This window comes from Dama dama, chromosome 3 (assembly GCF_033118175.1).
Source record: "Dama dama isolate Ldn47 chromosome 3, ASM3311817v1, whole genome shotgun sequence".
NCBI classification, from domain to species: Eukaryota; Metazoa; Chordata; class Mammalia; order Artiodactyla; family Cervidae; genus Dama; species Dama dama.
The window spans coordinates 45,915,444-45,930,875 of NC_083683.1; the positions used below are offsets into that span (position 1 = coordinate 45,915,444).

The 15,432-nt window shown below is 37.1% G+C and overlaps 1 protein-coding gene across 1 annotated transcript in view; it reads left to right on the plus strand.

The window, feature by feature from the left end:
- Positions 1–15,432, plus strand: part of FAM186A (family with sequence similarity 186 member A) — a 110,318-nt gene that overhangs the window by 94,105 nt on the left and 781 nt on the right. The gene's annotated exons all lie outside the window — the stretch shown is intronic.

Here is a 15,432-nt window from a genome sequence, read left to right on the forward strand (position 1 = left end):
GCCAATTAACATTTTTAGGAATTTTGCAAGCAGGTTGTTAACCATAACCCATTACTAAAATTTAAATTATATAAAAGTTAAAATTAAATAAATTATATTCAAAACCAAGGTAATAAATACCCAATATTCATTACTTCCTAAACATTTTATTACATCTATGCTCTTGAGGTTATATCTATTGCATCTGTATGGGTATTACTATGCAGATCTATGCTCAGTGACATCATGCTGGTAGCTTGGAATTTGCCAAGATGGAAGTATTTACATCCTGGAAAGGGCTTCCCCAGTGACTCAGCAGTAGAGAATCGGCCTACAGTGCATTAGCTGCAGGAGATGTGAGTTTGATCCCTGGGTTGGGAAGATCCCCTGGAGGAAGGTATGGCAACCCACTCCAGTCTTTTTGCCTGGAGAATCCCCTGGACAGAGGAGCCTGGTGCCCTACAGTCCATGAAGTCGAAGAGTTGGACACAACTGAAGTGATTTAGTACACAAGCACACACATGCTGGAAAATGCAACAGATTAGGGCTCCCCCTGCTCCAGAGAACTGGTGGTTAAACATTCATCAGCATACCACTAATTACAGCTCAGTTCCTCCTTCTGTCCAATTCTCCTTCCTTAACATCATCACAAGTATTGATCCCAAAGGTACTCTCCAGTATACTTCATGCATTCAAATCTCTGTCTCAGAGTCTATGTCCCAGGGAATGCAACCTAAAACAACAGAAAAGAGTAACTAGGACCAAATATAACATTTAGGACACAGAGGATGGAAATAAGAATGGTTGAAACAGAGATTAAAAGGATCAAAGGGAAAGTGATCTAGAAATCAGACAAACAACATCCAACACATATTCTGAATGTCTTGATGAAGAAAATAAAAATAATGTAATAGAACTGTAATTCAATACACTTTTTGGGGGGGGTGGGTAGAGTGTATAGGGGAAGAAGATTCAAATCCATGCATTAAAAGGGCATACCATATACCAAGTTAAATAGACCCAAAAATCAACTCTTAGATTTAGCATAGAAAATTATTACACTTTAATACAAAGGGGAAAAAAAAAAAAACTTCCTGTGCTTCCTGGCAGGAAAACCAAGTCACTTTCTAAGGACAGAAAACCAGTTAGTCCTCAGAGTTCTCAGCAACATTCAAAGCCAGAAAACAGTAAAGCAACATCTACAATATAATCAAGGGGAAAAAATGTGTACCAAGGACTTTTAATGTAGACAAACTGTCTCATAAATAGCAAGGCTTTAGGGGAAAAAATATTTCAGCATGCTAAACCTTGGGACTATTATACTTAGGAGTCCTTCCTGAGGACAAAGTGCTCCCAACTAAGAGAGGCCTGAGAAAACTTCAGCAAAGAGACTGGTAGTGTTCAATGGATCTGTTTGGATATATATCTAAGGCTAAAACAAAGGTGAGAATAAGAATAGTACATAAACATTACATGTTCTGACAATATAGTCAGAACTAAAAAAAAAAATGAGAGATGGGGGAATGAGGAAAAAGAATAACCTCACTGATTGTCTAAAAGGTTAAAAGTGGGATTTAAAAATGTCATTGAGGGGCTTCCCTTGTGGCTCAGTGATAAAGAATCTGCCTGCCAATGCAGGAGACACAGGTTGGATCCCTGGGCCGAGAAGATCCCACATGCCTTGGAGCTACTAAGCTCATGTGCCATGACCATTGAGCCTATGCTCTAGAACCTGGGAGCTGCAACTACTGAAGCCCGTGCGCCCTAGAGCCTGTGCTCTGCAACAAGAGAAGCCACTGCAATTAGAAACTCATGCATTGCAACTAGAGAGTAGCCAGGCTCACTGCAACTAGAGAAAAGTATGCAGCAATGAAGATCCAGCACAGCCAAAAATTAATAAATAAATAAAAATTCTTTTTTAAAAAAGGAATGTCATTTAAGGCCAAAATTGAATCATATGAACCAAAACATATTTAGGAACACAAGAATAAACATCAAGAAAAATAACACTAACAGCTAAAATTGGATGGTGGAGGGCACAGAGGAAAGAGAAGGTGCTTTCAAGTTCTTTCATTAGTGCTCCAAGCTGGAAACGAATAGTCAATGTATAAAGAAAAAAGTACCAAGGTATAATATGAGTACTGGTATAAAGGGGAATCATTAGAACAAAAAATAAATATCAAGAGAAAAACAAAGAGCAAAGAAAATTGAACACAGTTTTCTGGAAGACCATGGACTTTTCATATTTATAAAGATGACATAACTGAGATCAAACAAAGCAGTCATGTGTGTGTGTTTGTGTGTATATGTGTGTGGGGGGGAGGTTAAAGCACTTAAAAGAAAAAGATTTTCAGGCTGACTCACAAAATAATTCTTGGCTCTATATAAGAGAACCTAAAAGAATGAACAAAGAGGTACTGGGTAAAAGCAAATTTTAAAATCAATCGTTATAATACCAGACAAGGCAATATTCAAGAAAAATAAAAAAGCATTAAATTACACTTCATAGTGCTAAAAGCTATAATTCACTATGAAGATATAATAGTCATGAATATCCATGCAACAAATAATAAAACAACAACTTTTGTAAAGTAGCAACTACAAGAGAAGTTTGGAGAAACAGAAAAATGCTAATGATGCTATTATAATAATTTTAATGAATATCTCTCAGTCCAAGATAGTCCAAAGAAATAATGACAAAAAAGTAAGATTTTAGGAGAACTAAAAACAATGTTGGTTGGCTAATCTATAAGACATAAAAGGTTTATCAAAACTTTTACTACAAAATATTACACGATGGTATGTCAGTGTAACAAATTACCTCCAAAATTTAGTGGCTTAAAACAACACACACATATTACCTCATAATCTCTGTGGGTCAGGAGTTCACTGGCATCTAGCTAGCTGGTCCTGGCTCAGGGTCTCTCAGGAGGTTGTGGTCAAGACGTTGCCTGAGGGAAAAAAAAAAAAAAAAAGATGTTGCCTGAGGATCTGCTTTCAAATTAGCTCACTCACATGATTGTTGGCTGAAGTCATGTAGATCTCTCCACAGACCCTCTTGAGTATCGTTATGACATGGTATCTGGCTTCTCCCAGAACCAATGATTCAAGAGAGACAGAAAGGATGAAGCCACAAGGCCATTTTATGACCTAGTCTCAAAAATGCCACACTGTCATTTCTGCCACATTCTATTCATTAGAAGCAAGGCCTTCAGTACTATCCATGTTCAAGGGGAGGGATCCTACCTTTTGAAAGAAGGAATATCAAAGAATTTGTGAATGTTTTAAAATTGCCACAGACAGTGCACCAAAAGTAAAAATTTGGATTGTTTATCTACTAAAATAAAAAGCTGTTCTTTGATCATATAGTCTGCTGTCAATGCCTAGATCACAGAAATGTCTTAAGTCATGAAAATACTCTATACAAGAGCTTGTTAACTTTTGAGTTTTGTGTCATTCAATAGGAAAGAAAGAGATTAAAAGTTTATGGCAAGAAAAACATAGAAACTATGTTTAGTCAGCATGACTCACTAATGGAAAGCTCCAACATTATCTGACTTGTTTGGAAGACAAAAGACCTTTTAAGGATAGTGCAATTTAAGATTTTGGACTTGGTCCTGCTTGAGTTTAAAGGGCTTTGCCTTGATGAAGAGCCTCAAGCAAAGGACAAAATGAGAGGATAAGTATAAAGTCTTTCTTGTAAGTAAGTGGTGATTATCTCCACCTAGAATAAAAGCTACTTATGAAGGACTATATCTTTTCTTCCTTTCTTTTCTATCTAGTTTATCTATTCAACAAATGAACAACTTAATAGAAATCAAGATAAGAATTACGGTCAGCCTTCATTTCAAGTACTAATTTTTAATTACAAGAGTGCTGAAACTAAAGCACTGTCTTCCAGTTCTCTTAGGTAAATGAACTAATTGGAGTTCATAGCTCTAATTCATCTTCTATTTGAAAACTCTGGTTTACCAAAGATCCTGGCATTGCCTAACACTTAAAAGACAAAATCAATCAAGCAACCCTAAAACACAATTCTATACTTCTCTAATAAATCTAATAAAGAATCTGCCTGCAATGCGGGAGACCAGGGTTTGATCCCTGGGTTGGGAAGATCCCCTGGATAAGGTTATGGCTACCCACTCCAGTATTCTGGCCTGCAGAAGTCCATGTACTGTATAGTCCATGGGATCACAAAGAGTTGGACACGACTGAGAGACTTCACTTCACTAATAAATCTAATAAAAAAACATCTTCCAATGAAAGGAAGATCTGGGACTTCTTTTAAGGTAAAGATTCTGTAGATCACTATTTAGAACCAACTGCCAGAATTCAATTATCACAAATTCCATCACTTCTAAATGATTGGAATAAATAGTTTACTTTCTAGATGAGGTCAGTTTGCATAAGGCTATGGCCTGGATGAGATTGCTAACCTTTTCTCACTCCTTGGGAAGGCATCATGACATATTTATTGCAACATGCTTTCAGTTCAGTTCAATTGCACAATCGTGTCTGACTCTTTGTGACCCCACGGACTGCAGCACACCAGGCTTCCCTGTCCATCACCAACTCCTGGAGCTTGCTCAAACTCATGTCCATTGAGTGGGTGATGCCATGCAATCATTTCATCCTCTGTCGTCCCCTTCTCCTCCCACCTTCAATCTCCCAGCGTCAGGGTCTTTTGCAATGAGCCAGTTCTTCACATCAGGTGGCCAAAATATTGGAGCTTCAGCTTCAGCATCAGTCCTTCTATTAAAGCAACACGCTTTAATCATACAATATTTGACACAATCCTCTTATCCAATGGACCTAGTTCTGGGGTGTTCCTTCAATGTTAGGATCTAAAAAATGTTAATAATATTTCTGACCATTAGAATAACTGAAACTCTTAGCTCCTTTTATTCCACTTCTACCAGTTTATTTACAAAGGTAGAATATTTTAGGACTGATTTAAGACATATGATATACGAGAACAACATGTCTGAGCTCTACTACACAGAAAGTATGATCTGAGGTAAGTCACCTAGTCCTTCTTTGCTTCAGTTTTCAATTTCTGAAGTGGTAATAGAAATATTCAATCTAAATCATCAAGTTACAAAAGCAATGAATGACTTAATTGGCTGAGTTAATTTAACAAAATCTATAGCACTCAAATTGTGTTTTAGTGCAGAGATTGGCAACCTATAACATGTGAGCCAAATCTGACCCATGACCTATTTTGTACAGTAAATAGTTTTTACATGTTTAAAGAATTTTAACAGCAAAAGAAGAAGAGGAAGAAGTAGAAACAGCAGCAATAGATGCTGTGGTCCACAGAGTCTAACATATTTACTAACTGATCCTTTATAGAAATAGTTTGCTGACCCATGTGCTAGTGGATTTAGCTATCATGAAAACATTACTAGAAGTAAAATTTTAAAAAAAAATTTTTTTGGCTGTGCTGCATGCAGAATGTAGGATATTAATTCCCCAACCAGGGATGGAATCTGTATCCCTTTCAGTGGAAGCATGGAGTCCTAACCACTGGATTTCTAGGGAATTCCCTAGAAACAAACATTTTTTTGATAAATAAAATAATAAATATGTATATACTTCAAAGTCATATTACAGATAGGTAGGCAGGTAAGAAAAAGAATAAGGAAATTATATTTGAGATAATTTAATAAGTATTTGAATGTCTATACAACAATGTGCTAAGCCCTTGTGATGTAATAGTGGTCAATTAGATAAACAACCCCTGCTTTCATGAACGGGAAGAAATCAGTAAGGGAACAAACAAGCATTTATCATATGATTTGATAGATATGATAATAATAGGTAAACTTAGAGGTTAATAATGGAGATTTTAGAAAGGATGCTTGATCTAGTTTAGAGTGTTAGAGGAAGTTTACCAGAGAAATGACCCCTAGGATGGGACTGAATGAGGAAGAAGATTTAATCAAGTGAAACACGGCAAGAAAAAGTATTCCAGTTCAAGAGCCTGTCATGAGAGGATCCAGAGGCCAGACAGTATTGTACTTCAAGATCTAAAGTTCAAAAGAGCTGGAACCTACCCTGCAGGGAAGGGAGAGTGAGGGTAGTGAACTAAGAGATGAGGTTAGAGATGTAAGCATGCCAGGCCACATTGAGGGTTTTAAATTTTATACAGAGGATAATGAGAAGCCATGAATGGATTTTAAGCTGGGGAGTAACAAGAAAATTTTCATTTTAGAGCATATACTCTACTGGTATAGAGAATGGACTGGGGAGGACAAGATGAAAGATAAGACATAGTGAAATTGGCTGGTTCAGACAGTAAAGAATCTGCCTGCAAAGCAGGAGACCTGGGTTTGGAATCTGCCTGCAATGCAGGAGACCTCGGTTTGATCCCTGGATTAGGAAGATTCCCTGGAGGAAGGCATGGTAACCCACTCCAGTATTCTTGCCTGGAGAATCCCCATGGACAAAGGAGTCCATGGGGTTGCAAAGAGTTGGACATGACTGAGTGACTAACCATACACACACATGATCTAGAAGAAATATAGAATGTACTGGTACCAGTTGGTACCAGGTGGAATGTACTGCCTCAGTTATTGAATTATTGTCGCTCAGCTCTAAATCCTATTCTCTGCTTTGTAGAGATGTTTATATTAGGGCTTTACGGAACCTGAAATTTATTTTGATGTGAATAGGATACTATTTCCTATCTTTCCATATGAAAAGCCAATTATCCCAACACTTTTTACTGACTACCTCATCAGCCAGTGATCTGAAATGTAATGTTTAATCATATATCAAATTAATCCTTTTAGGTAGGAATCTGTTATTAAGCCCTATGCTCTATTTCATTGACCAGTACTAGTACCAAGAATACCATATTGTATATTAATTATTATAAATTTTAGAAATCAACTTGTCAAGTTTCTAGGAAAATACTGTTGGGATTTTTATTAGACTGCATTGAATTTACAGATACATTTGGAAAAATTAGTATCTTTTTGACACTGAGTCCTCCTACATGTAAACATGGTATACTTCTCTATTCATTTAGCTTCTTTAATGTTTTCAATAAATTTTAAAATTACTCCTTGTATCTAAAACATATTTTGTTAGATTTATTCCTATCTCATTTCTTTTTCTTGACTTACTCCCCTGTCTAGGACTTTTATCTATAAAATACTGCTTCAGTTCAGTTTCAGTTCAGTCACTCAGTCATGTCCGACTCTTTGCAACCCCATGGACTGCAGCACACCAGGCTTCCCTGTCCATCATCAACTCCTGGAGCTTGCTCAAACTCATGTCCATTGAATCAGTGATACCACCCAACCATCTCATCCTCTGTCATCCCCTTCTCCTCCTGCCTTCAATCTTTCCCAGCATCAGGGTTTTTTGCAATGAGTCAGTTCTTTGTATCTGGTGGCCAAAGTAGTGAAGCTTCAGCTTCAGTTCTTCCAATATTCATCTCGATTTCCTTTAGGACTGGTTTCCTTTAAGATTGACTGGTTTGATCTCTTTGCTGTCCAAGGGACTCTCAAGAGTCCACCACCACAGTTCAAATTAATTCTGTTTAGAAGTGGCAAAATAGTAGATATCCTTCCCTTGTTCCTGGTTTTAGAGAGAATTCTTATAACATTTTAATGCTGAAAATGACTTTCACTTAACGTTTTTTGTAGATTTAACAGATTAGGAAAGTTTTCTTCTTAGTTTGCTAAGAGCTTAAATTGAAGAAAGTAGGGAAAATCACTAGGCTATTAAGGTATGACCTAAATCAAATCCCTTACGATTATACAGTGGAAGTACAAATAGATTCAAGGGATTAGATCTGATAGAGTGCCTGAAGAACTATGGTTAAAGGTTCATAACACTGTACAGGAGGCGGTGATCAAAACCATACCCAAGAAGAAGAAATGCAAAAGGGCAAAATGGTTGTCTGAGGAGGCCTTACAAATAGCTGAGAAAAGAGAAGGTAAAGGCAAAGGAGAAAAGGAAAGATATACCCATCTGAATGCAGAGTTCCAAAGAATACCAAGGAGAGATAAGAAAGCCTTCCTACATGAACAATGCAAAGAAACAGAGGAAAACAATAGAACAGGAAACACTAGAGATCTCTTCAAGAAAATTAGGGATGCCAAGGGAATATTTCATGCAAAAATGGGCACAATAAATGACAGAAATGGTATGGACATAACAGAAGCAGAGGATATTAAGAAGAGGTGGCAAGAATACACAGAAGAACTATACAAAAAAGATCTTTATGACCCAGATAACCATGAGGGTGTGATCACTCACCTAGAGCCATATATCTTGGAGTGCAAAGTCAAGTGGGCCTTAGGAAGTGTCACTACGAACAAAGCTAGCAGAGGTGATGGAATTCCAGGTGAACTATTTCAAATCCTAAAAGATGATGCTGTGAAAGTACTGCACTCAATATGCCAGCAAATTTGGAAAACTCAGCAGTGGCCACAGGACCAGAAAAGATCAGTTTTCATTCCGATCCCAAAGAAAGGTGATGCTAAAGAATGTTCAAACTACCACACAATTGCACTCATCTCACATGCTAGTAAAGTAATGCTCAAAATTCTCCAAGCAATTCTTCAACAGTACTTGAACTGAGAACTCCCAGATCCAGTTCAAACTGGATTTAGAAAAGGCAGAGGAACCAGAGATCAAATTGCCAACATCCATTGGATCATTGAAAAAGCCAGAGAGTTCCAGAAAAATATCTACTCCTACTTCACTGACTACACGAAAGCCTTTGACTGTGTGGACCACAATAAACTATGGAAAATTCTTCAAGAGATGAGATTACCAGACCACCTTACCTGCCTCCTGTGAAACCTGTATGCAGGTCAAGAAGCAACAGTTAGAACTGGACATGGAACAATAGACTGGTTCCAAATTGCGAAAGGAGTACATCAAGTCTGTATACTGTCACCCTGCTTATTTAACTTATATGCAGAGTACATTATATGACATGTTAGGCTGGACGACTCACAAGCTGGAATCAAGATTGCCAGGAGAAATATCAATAACCTTAGATATGCAGATGCCACCACCCTTACAGAAAAAAGTGAAGAGGAACTAAAAAGCCTCTTGATGAAGGTTAAAGAGGAGAGTGAAAAAGCTGGCTTAAAACTCAACATTCAAAAAACTAAGATCATGGCATCTGGTCCCATCACTTCATGGCAAATAGATGGGGAAACAATGGAAACAGTGACAGACTTTTTTTTCTTGGACTCCAAATTCTGCAGATGGTGACTACAGCCATGAAATTAAAAGACTTGCTCCTTGGAAGAAAAGTTATGACAAACCTAGATGGCATATCAAAAAGCAGAGACATTACTCTGCCAACAAAGGTCTGTATAGTGTATGGTTTTTCCAGTAGTCATGTATGGATGACTACTGGAGTTGGACCATAAAGAAGGCTGAATGCCGAAGAACTGATGCTTTTGAATTATGGTGTTGAAGACTCTAGAGTGACTCCTTGGACTGCAAGGAGATCAAACCAGTCAATCCTAAAGGAAATCAATCCTGAATATTCATTAGAAGGACTGATGCTGAAGTTGAAGCTTCAGTACTTTGGTCACCAGATGCAAAGAGCCAATTCACTGCAAAAGGTCCTGATGTTGGGAAAGATTGAAGGCAGAAGGAGAAGGGGATGACAGAAGATGAGATGGTTCAATGGCATCACTGACTCAATGGATACAAGTTTGAGCAGGCTCCGGGAAATGGTGAAGGATAGGGAAGCCTGGTGTGCTGCAGTCCATGGGGTCACAAAGAGCCTGAGCAACTGAACAACAACAATAAAGAGCTTTTGTCATAAATGGGTACTCAAATGTTCGTTCTTCCTCTTCCCAGATGACCACAGTTTTTCCTCCTCTAATCTGTTAACATGGTAATTTACATTATAGTGTGTTTTGTCTTGAATGTTAAACCTCCTTGCATTCCTGGAATAAACCCAATTAGACCTATCATATTATCTCTTCAATCCACTGCTAGGTTCAGTTTACTAATAATTTATTTAGAATTTTTATGAGATTGGCCTTTTTCTTTCTCTCCCTGTCTTGTTTTAGTATCATGGCTATCATGGTCTTATGGAAAGAGTTGGAGAATATTTCCACTTTTTCTATTTTATTGAAATGTTTACATAAGATGTAAATAATTTAGTCTTCGAAAATCTGGAAGAATACCTAAATAAAGTCATCTAGGTTAGACGCTTTAACTATAGACTGAATTTCTTTATTTGTGCTTTCAGTAGCATGAACCAGAATATCCATGTAGCAATGGCTTAAACATTAAGACTCTTAATTATTTCTTCTAACTAGAACTCTACAGAAAAGAGTGATAATGGCAGTGTTTTTCTTACTATTGATGATGCTACATCTGAGTGATACTGTAACAGAAAGTGAAAAAAAAGTTGGTATATGTATCTAGGCAGGCTCAAATTCATGCATCAAAAAAAGAAGCAGATGAAAGAATGAGCTTGGACTTCCCTGGTGGTCCAGTGGTTAAAAATCTGTCTGCCAATGCAGGGAACACAGGTTTGATCTCTGGTCCAGGAAGATTCCACATGCCACAGGGCAACTAAGCCTATGTGCCACAACTACTGAAGGCCATGTGCTCTAGAACTGTGTGCTGCAACAAGAGAAACCACCTCAATGAGATGACCGTGCACTGCAACTAGAGAAAGCCTGCACATAGCAACAGACCCAGTACAGTCAAAAATAAATATTTAAAAAATCTATATAAAAAAAATCTATAAAAAATAATGAACTTTTTGGAAATTAATCAATGAAATATTATTTGATAGGTGTTATAGTCTAAGTTAAATATATGTACATATATAAAAATATATTTTATATACAGAATAAGAAAAGTCTGTGCATTTTTATGCTTGAGATAGATCCAACATGCTATACAATAGAATTTTTGTACATGCCAGAAAAACAGAATTAGGGACTGAATTCTAATCTTAAATACCTTCCTTGTCACTTAAGTATGAGGTATAAATCTTGTACTTTTTATATTCACAAGGTCTAATACAGTGTGTAAACAATATAGAAACTCTAATCTTCATTTTGTTCATTAGAATTGGAATAGTGATACAGACATCACAGAACTGGAGTAGTGGTACAGACATTACAGTCAGTCTAATCAGACTAATTAATTGAGAGTGTTTTCAGTTTTGGCCTATGTTCTCAAAATAAAAATTGAGAATTTTTATGTAATATCCCCAATGCACATTAAGATACTTGCACATATAACTGAGGATGTGTTGTTTGCTAACAGCTGGGGCATTCTGAAAAAAGATTTTTCCTGCTTTAGAAATGAAAGTGAAAGGGCAGGTGTGTGGGGAAGCAGGGAGGAAGAATCAGAAACAGCTTACATTAGGTGTTGCCACTGTCTCTTTCATAGGCTAAAGGTGGGAGGCGATGAAGAGGGCCAGAATCTGGTAATTTAAGGTGACAAACACTAACAATGTGTCTTTGAATTTAAAAGTTGAAGCAAGAGAGGACACAACTAAATTACACGAGGACAAAGAAGGATAGAGAAAGTCTAAAAGGTGCTCTCAGGTCAGCCTTCCACCACAGCTGGGTACTGTTCTCACAGAATTCCCTAGAGAGTCTTCTACCATCAAGTGACATTTGAGGTATTAAACATGTGAGATGGGATTGGACACCTTGAGCATATGATCCTTAAGGGGCTGACAGCACACACTTCCTGCTGAACTAGTTTCTTATCCTAGAGTCTGATCCCTAAGCTCATCTGTTCCCCTGTTCCCCAGTACTTTTCAAACTTCTATCCATCTTTTACCTCCCCCAAAATGAGGAAGAACCAACAAATTAGCTTCTGCTGTGAGGTATGCAGTTGACTCCCAGAAAACTTCTCAGTCTAAATGCAGGAGGACTGAGAGAAAAGGGAAAAGGATATGATATTTACTGAATGTGGAGCATATGCTAAGCAAAATACTAGGTCATTTAATTTCATCCTCATGGCAACACTGTCAGCCAAGTATTATTACTGCCAAAGAAGAAGCTGAGACTTAAAGAAGTTAAGAAATGTGAGCAAACCACTCCCTGCCCCCACACCATGTTAAGAAGTCAAAGAGATGAAATGCAAATGTATTCTGATTCCAAATCCTATGCTTATTTCACCAGAGCAAGGGATCCCTCAAAGTCAATTGTTAACGTTTGGGCATTCTCCTCCCTTTTGGTAATGCATCATCTCCCTGGCTCTGGAACATTTCCACAACAGAGTGACTTTTTACTGAAACACTCAGCAACCTGGGAATCTGACAAAAATCCCAAAGGTTTATGAAGTTCAGTAACATTAGTGTATATGTATTTTAAATCCTAAAACACTGAAAGGAAGTACACTAATCCTGCCAACAATAAGTTTTTTAAAAAAGGAAAATAACTTCCTCCTTTATTTATTGAAATTGCTTGGAAGCAGAAGTCAGAAAATCCCCTTCCTTGATTTGTAGTATTTAACTGGACTTGGAACAACAGATTGGTTCCAGATCAGGAAAGGAGTACGTCAAGGCTGTATATTGTCACCCTGCTTATATAACTTATATACAGAATACATCATGAGAAATGCTGGGCTGGATGAAGCACAAGCTGGAATCAAGATTGCCAGGAGAAATATCAATAATCTCAGATACACAGATGACACCACCCTTATGGCAGTAAGAAGAAGAACTAAAGAGCTTCTTGATAAAAGTGAAAGAGGAGAGTGAAAAAGTTGGCTTAAAACTCAACATTCAGAAACCCAAGATCATGGCATCCGGTCCCATCACTTCATGGCAAATAGATGGGGAAACAGTGGAAACAGTGAGAGACTTTATTTTCTTGGGCTCCAAAATCACTGCAGATGGTGATTGCAGGCATGAAATTAAAAGACACTTGCTCCTTGGAAGAAAAGCTATGACCAACCTAGATAGCATATTAAAAAGCAGAGATATTTCTTTGCCAACAAAGGTCCATCTGGTCAAAGCTATGGCTTTCCAGCAGTCATGTATGGATGTGAGAGCTGGACTGTGAAGAAAGCTGCTGCCGCCACTGCTAAGTCGCTTCAGTCGTGTCCGACTCTGTGCGACCCCATAGACGGCAGCCCACCAGGCTCCCCTGTCCATGGGATTCTCCAGGCAAGAATACTGGAGTGGGTTGCCATTTCCTTCTCCATAAAGAAAGCTGAGTGTTGAAGAATTGATGCTTTTGAACTGTGATGTTGGAGAAAACTCTTGAGTCCCTTGGATTACAAGGAGATCCAACCAGTCAATCCTGAAGGAAATCAGTCCTGAATATTCATTGGAAGGACTGATGCTAAAGCTGAAACTCCAATACTTTGGCCACCTGATGAAAAGAACTGACACATTGAAAAAGACCCTGATGCTGGGAAAGACTGAAGGCGGAAGAAGGGGACGACAGAGGATGAGATAGTTGGATGGCATCACCGACACGATGGACATGAGTTTGAGTAGGCTCCGGGAGTTGGTGATAGACAGGGAAACCTGGCGTGCTGCAGTCCATGGGGTCGCAAAGAGGCGGACACAACTGAGCGACTGAAGTGAATTGAATTGATGCTGCTGTTATTCCCAAAGAGAAGATTTATTCTGCTTTATTCTTTGAACTTTTCCATATTTTTTCATTTTTCCTTAATAGAATATAGTTTTGGTTATTGTAAAGATTTCCACATGACAAGAATTTATTTTACTCTCTTTTTTATACTCTGGGAAAAGTTAGCTCTAAGCAAACAAAAAAATGCCTAATTCTTTTACATAAAAATGTATATTCATTTATGGAAAAATATGTTAAATACACATATACATTTTCAGTTAGAGTACTAGGTGTCTGGGAAGAATACAAATTTTTCACATGTATAGAATTCAATCTTGTCTCATAATATCCAAGAATAACTTCAGAATAGTTTTCACCAGCAATTATTTTCATTACTAAAAGATTATCATGGACATATAGTTAAATAGAATAGAATGTCCAAAAATAGACTAACACAAATATATTCAATTAAATTTCAAAAAAAGGCCCAGTGTAATTCAATGGGGGAAAGGATAACCTTTTCAACAAATGATGCTGGAATATCTAGATATCTACATGGAAAAACCTTTACCCTTACTTCACACTGTATACCAAAAAATTAACCTGAAATGAATCATAAAACAATCGGTAAGAGATGAAACTATAAAATTTCTATAACTACAAAACATAGACAAAAATCTTTAAAACCTTGGGTTAGATAAACATTTCTTAGATAGAATTCAAAAAACCACAAAGCTGTAAAAGAAAAAAATCGATAAACTGCACTTCATCAAAACTTAAAACTTCTGCTTTCTGTAGAATAGTCTGAAGCCAGGGAATGTGATACCTCCAGCTCTGTACTTCTTTGTCAAGACTGTTTTGACTATTATGAGTCTTTTTTGTCTCCAAACAATTTTTTAAATTATTTGTTCTAGTTCTGTGAAAAAAGCCACTGGTGAAAAAAAGCCACTGTAAATAGCCTTGAGTAATATGGGTATTTTAACAGTATTAATTCTTTCAATCCCTGAGCACGGTATGTCTTTCCATCGGTTTGTGTCATCCTCAGTTTCTTTCATCAGCATAGTTTTCTGAGTCCAGCTCTTTTACCACTTTAGATAGGTTTATTCCTAGGTTTTTATTCTTTTCTGATGCAACTGCAGACGGAATTGTTTTCTTAATTTCTCCTTCTGAGAGTTCACTGTTACTTTATAAAAATGCAACAGATTTTTGTATATTAATTTTGTATTCTGCAACTTCACCATATTCATTGGTGAGCTCCAGTAATTTTCCGGTGGCATTGTTAGGATTTTCTATCTGTAGTATCATGTCTTCTGCAAATAGCGACAGTTTTACTTCTTCCTTTCCAGTTTAGATTCTTTTTATTTCTTTTCCTTGTCTGAGAATATACAATGGAGAAAAGACAGTTTCTTCAATAGGTGATGCTCGAAAAACTGGACAGCTAAATGTAAATGAATAAAATTAGGACATTTTCTCAAATCATATACAAAACTAAACTCAAAATGAATTAAAGACCTAAATGAAAGACCAGGAATCATAAAACTCCTAGAAGAAAACATAGGCAAAACACTTTTTGGCAGAAACCACAGCAATATTTTTTTTTGGATCTGTGTCCTAAGGCAAGCGAAACAAGAACAAAAATAAATAAATGGGGCCTAATTAAACTTAAAAGCTTTTGCACAGCAAAGGAAACCATCAATAAAACAACCTCCTGAATGGGAGAAAATATTTGCAAATGATATGACTGATAAGGGGATAATATCCAAAATACATAAATAGCTCATACAATTCAACATCTAAAAAATAAATCAATTTTTTAAAAAGGGCAGGAGACCTGAATAGACATTTTTCCAAAGAAGATATACAGATGACCAACAGTGTATGAAAAGATGCTCAGCATCACTAATCATCAGAG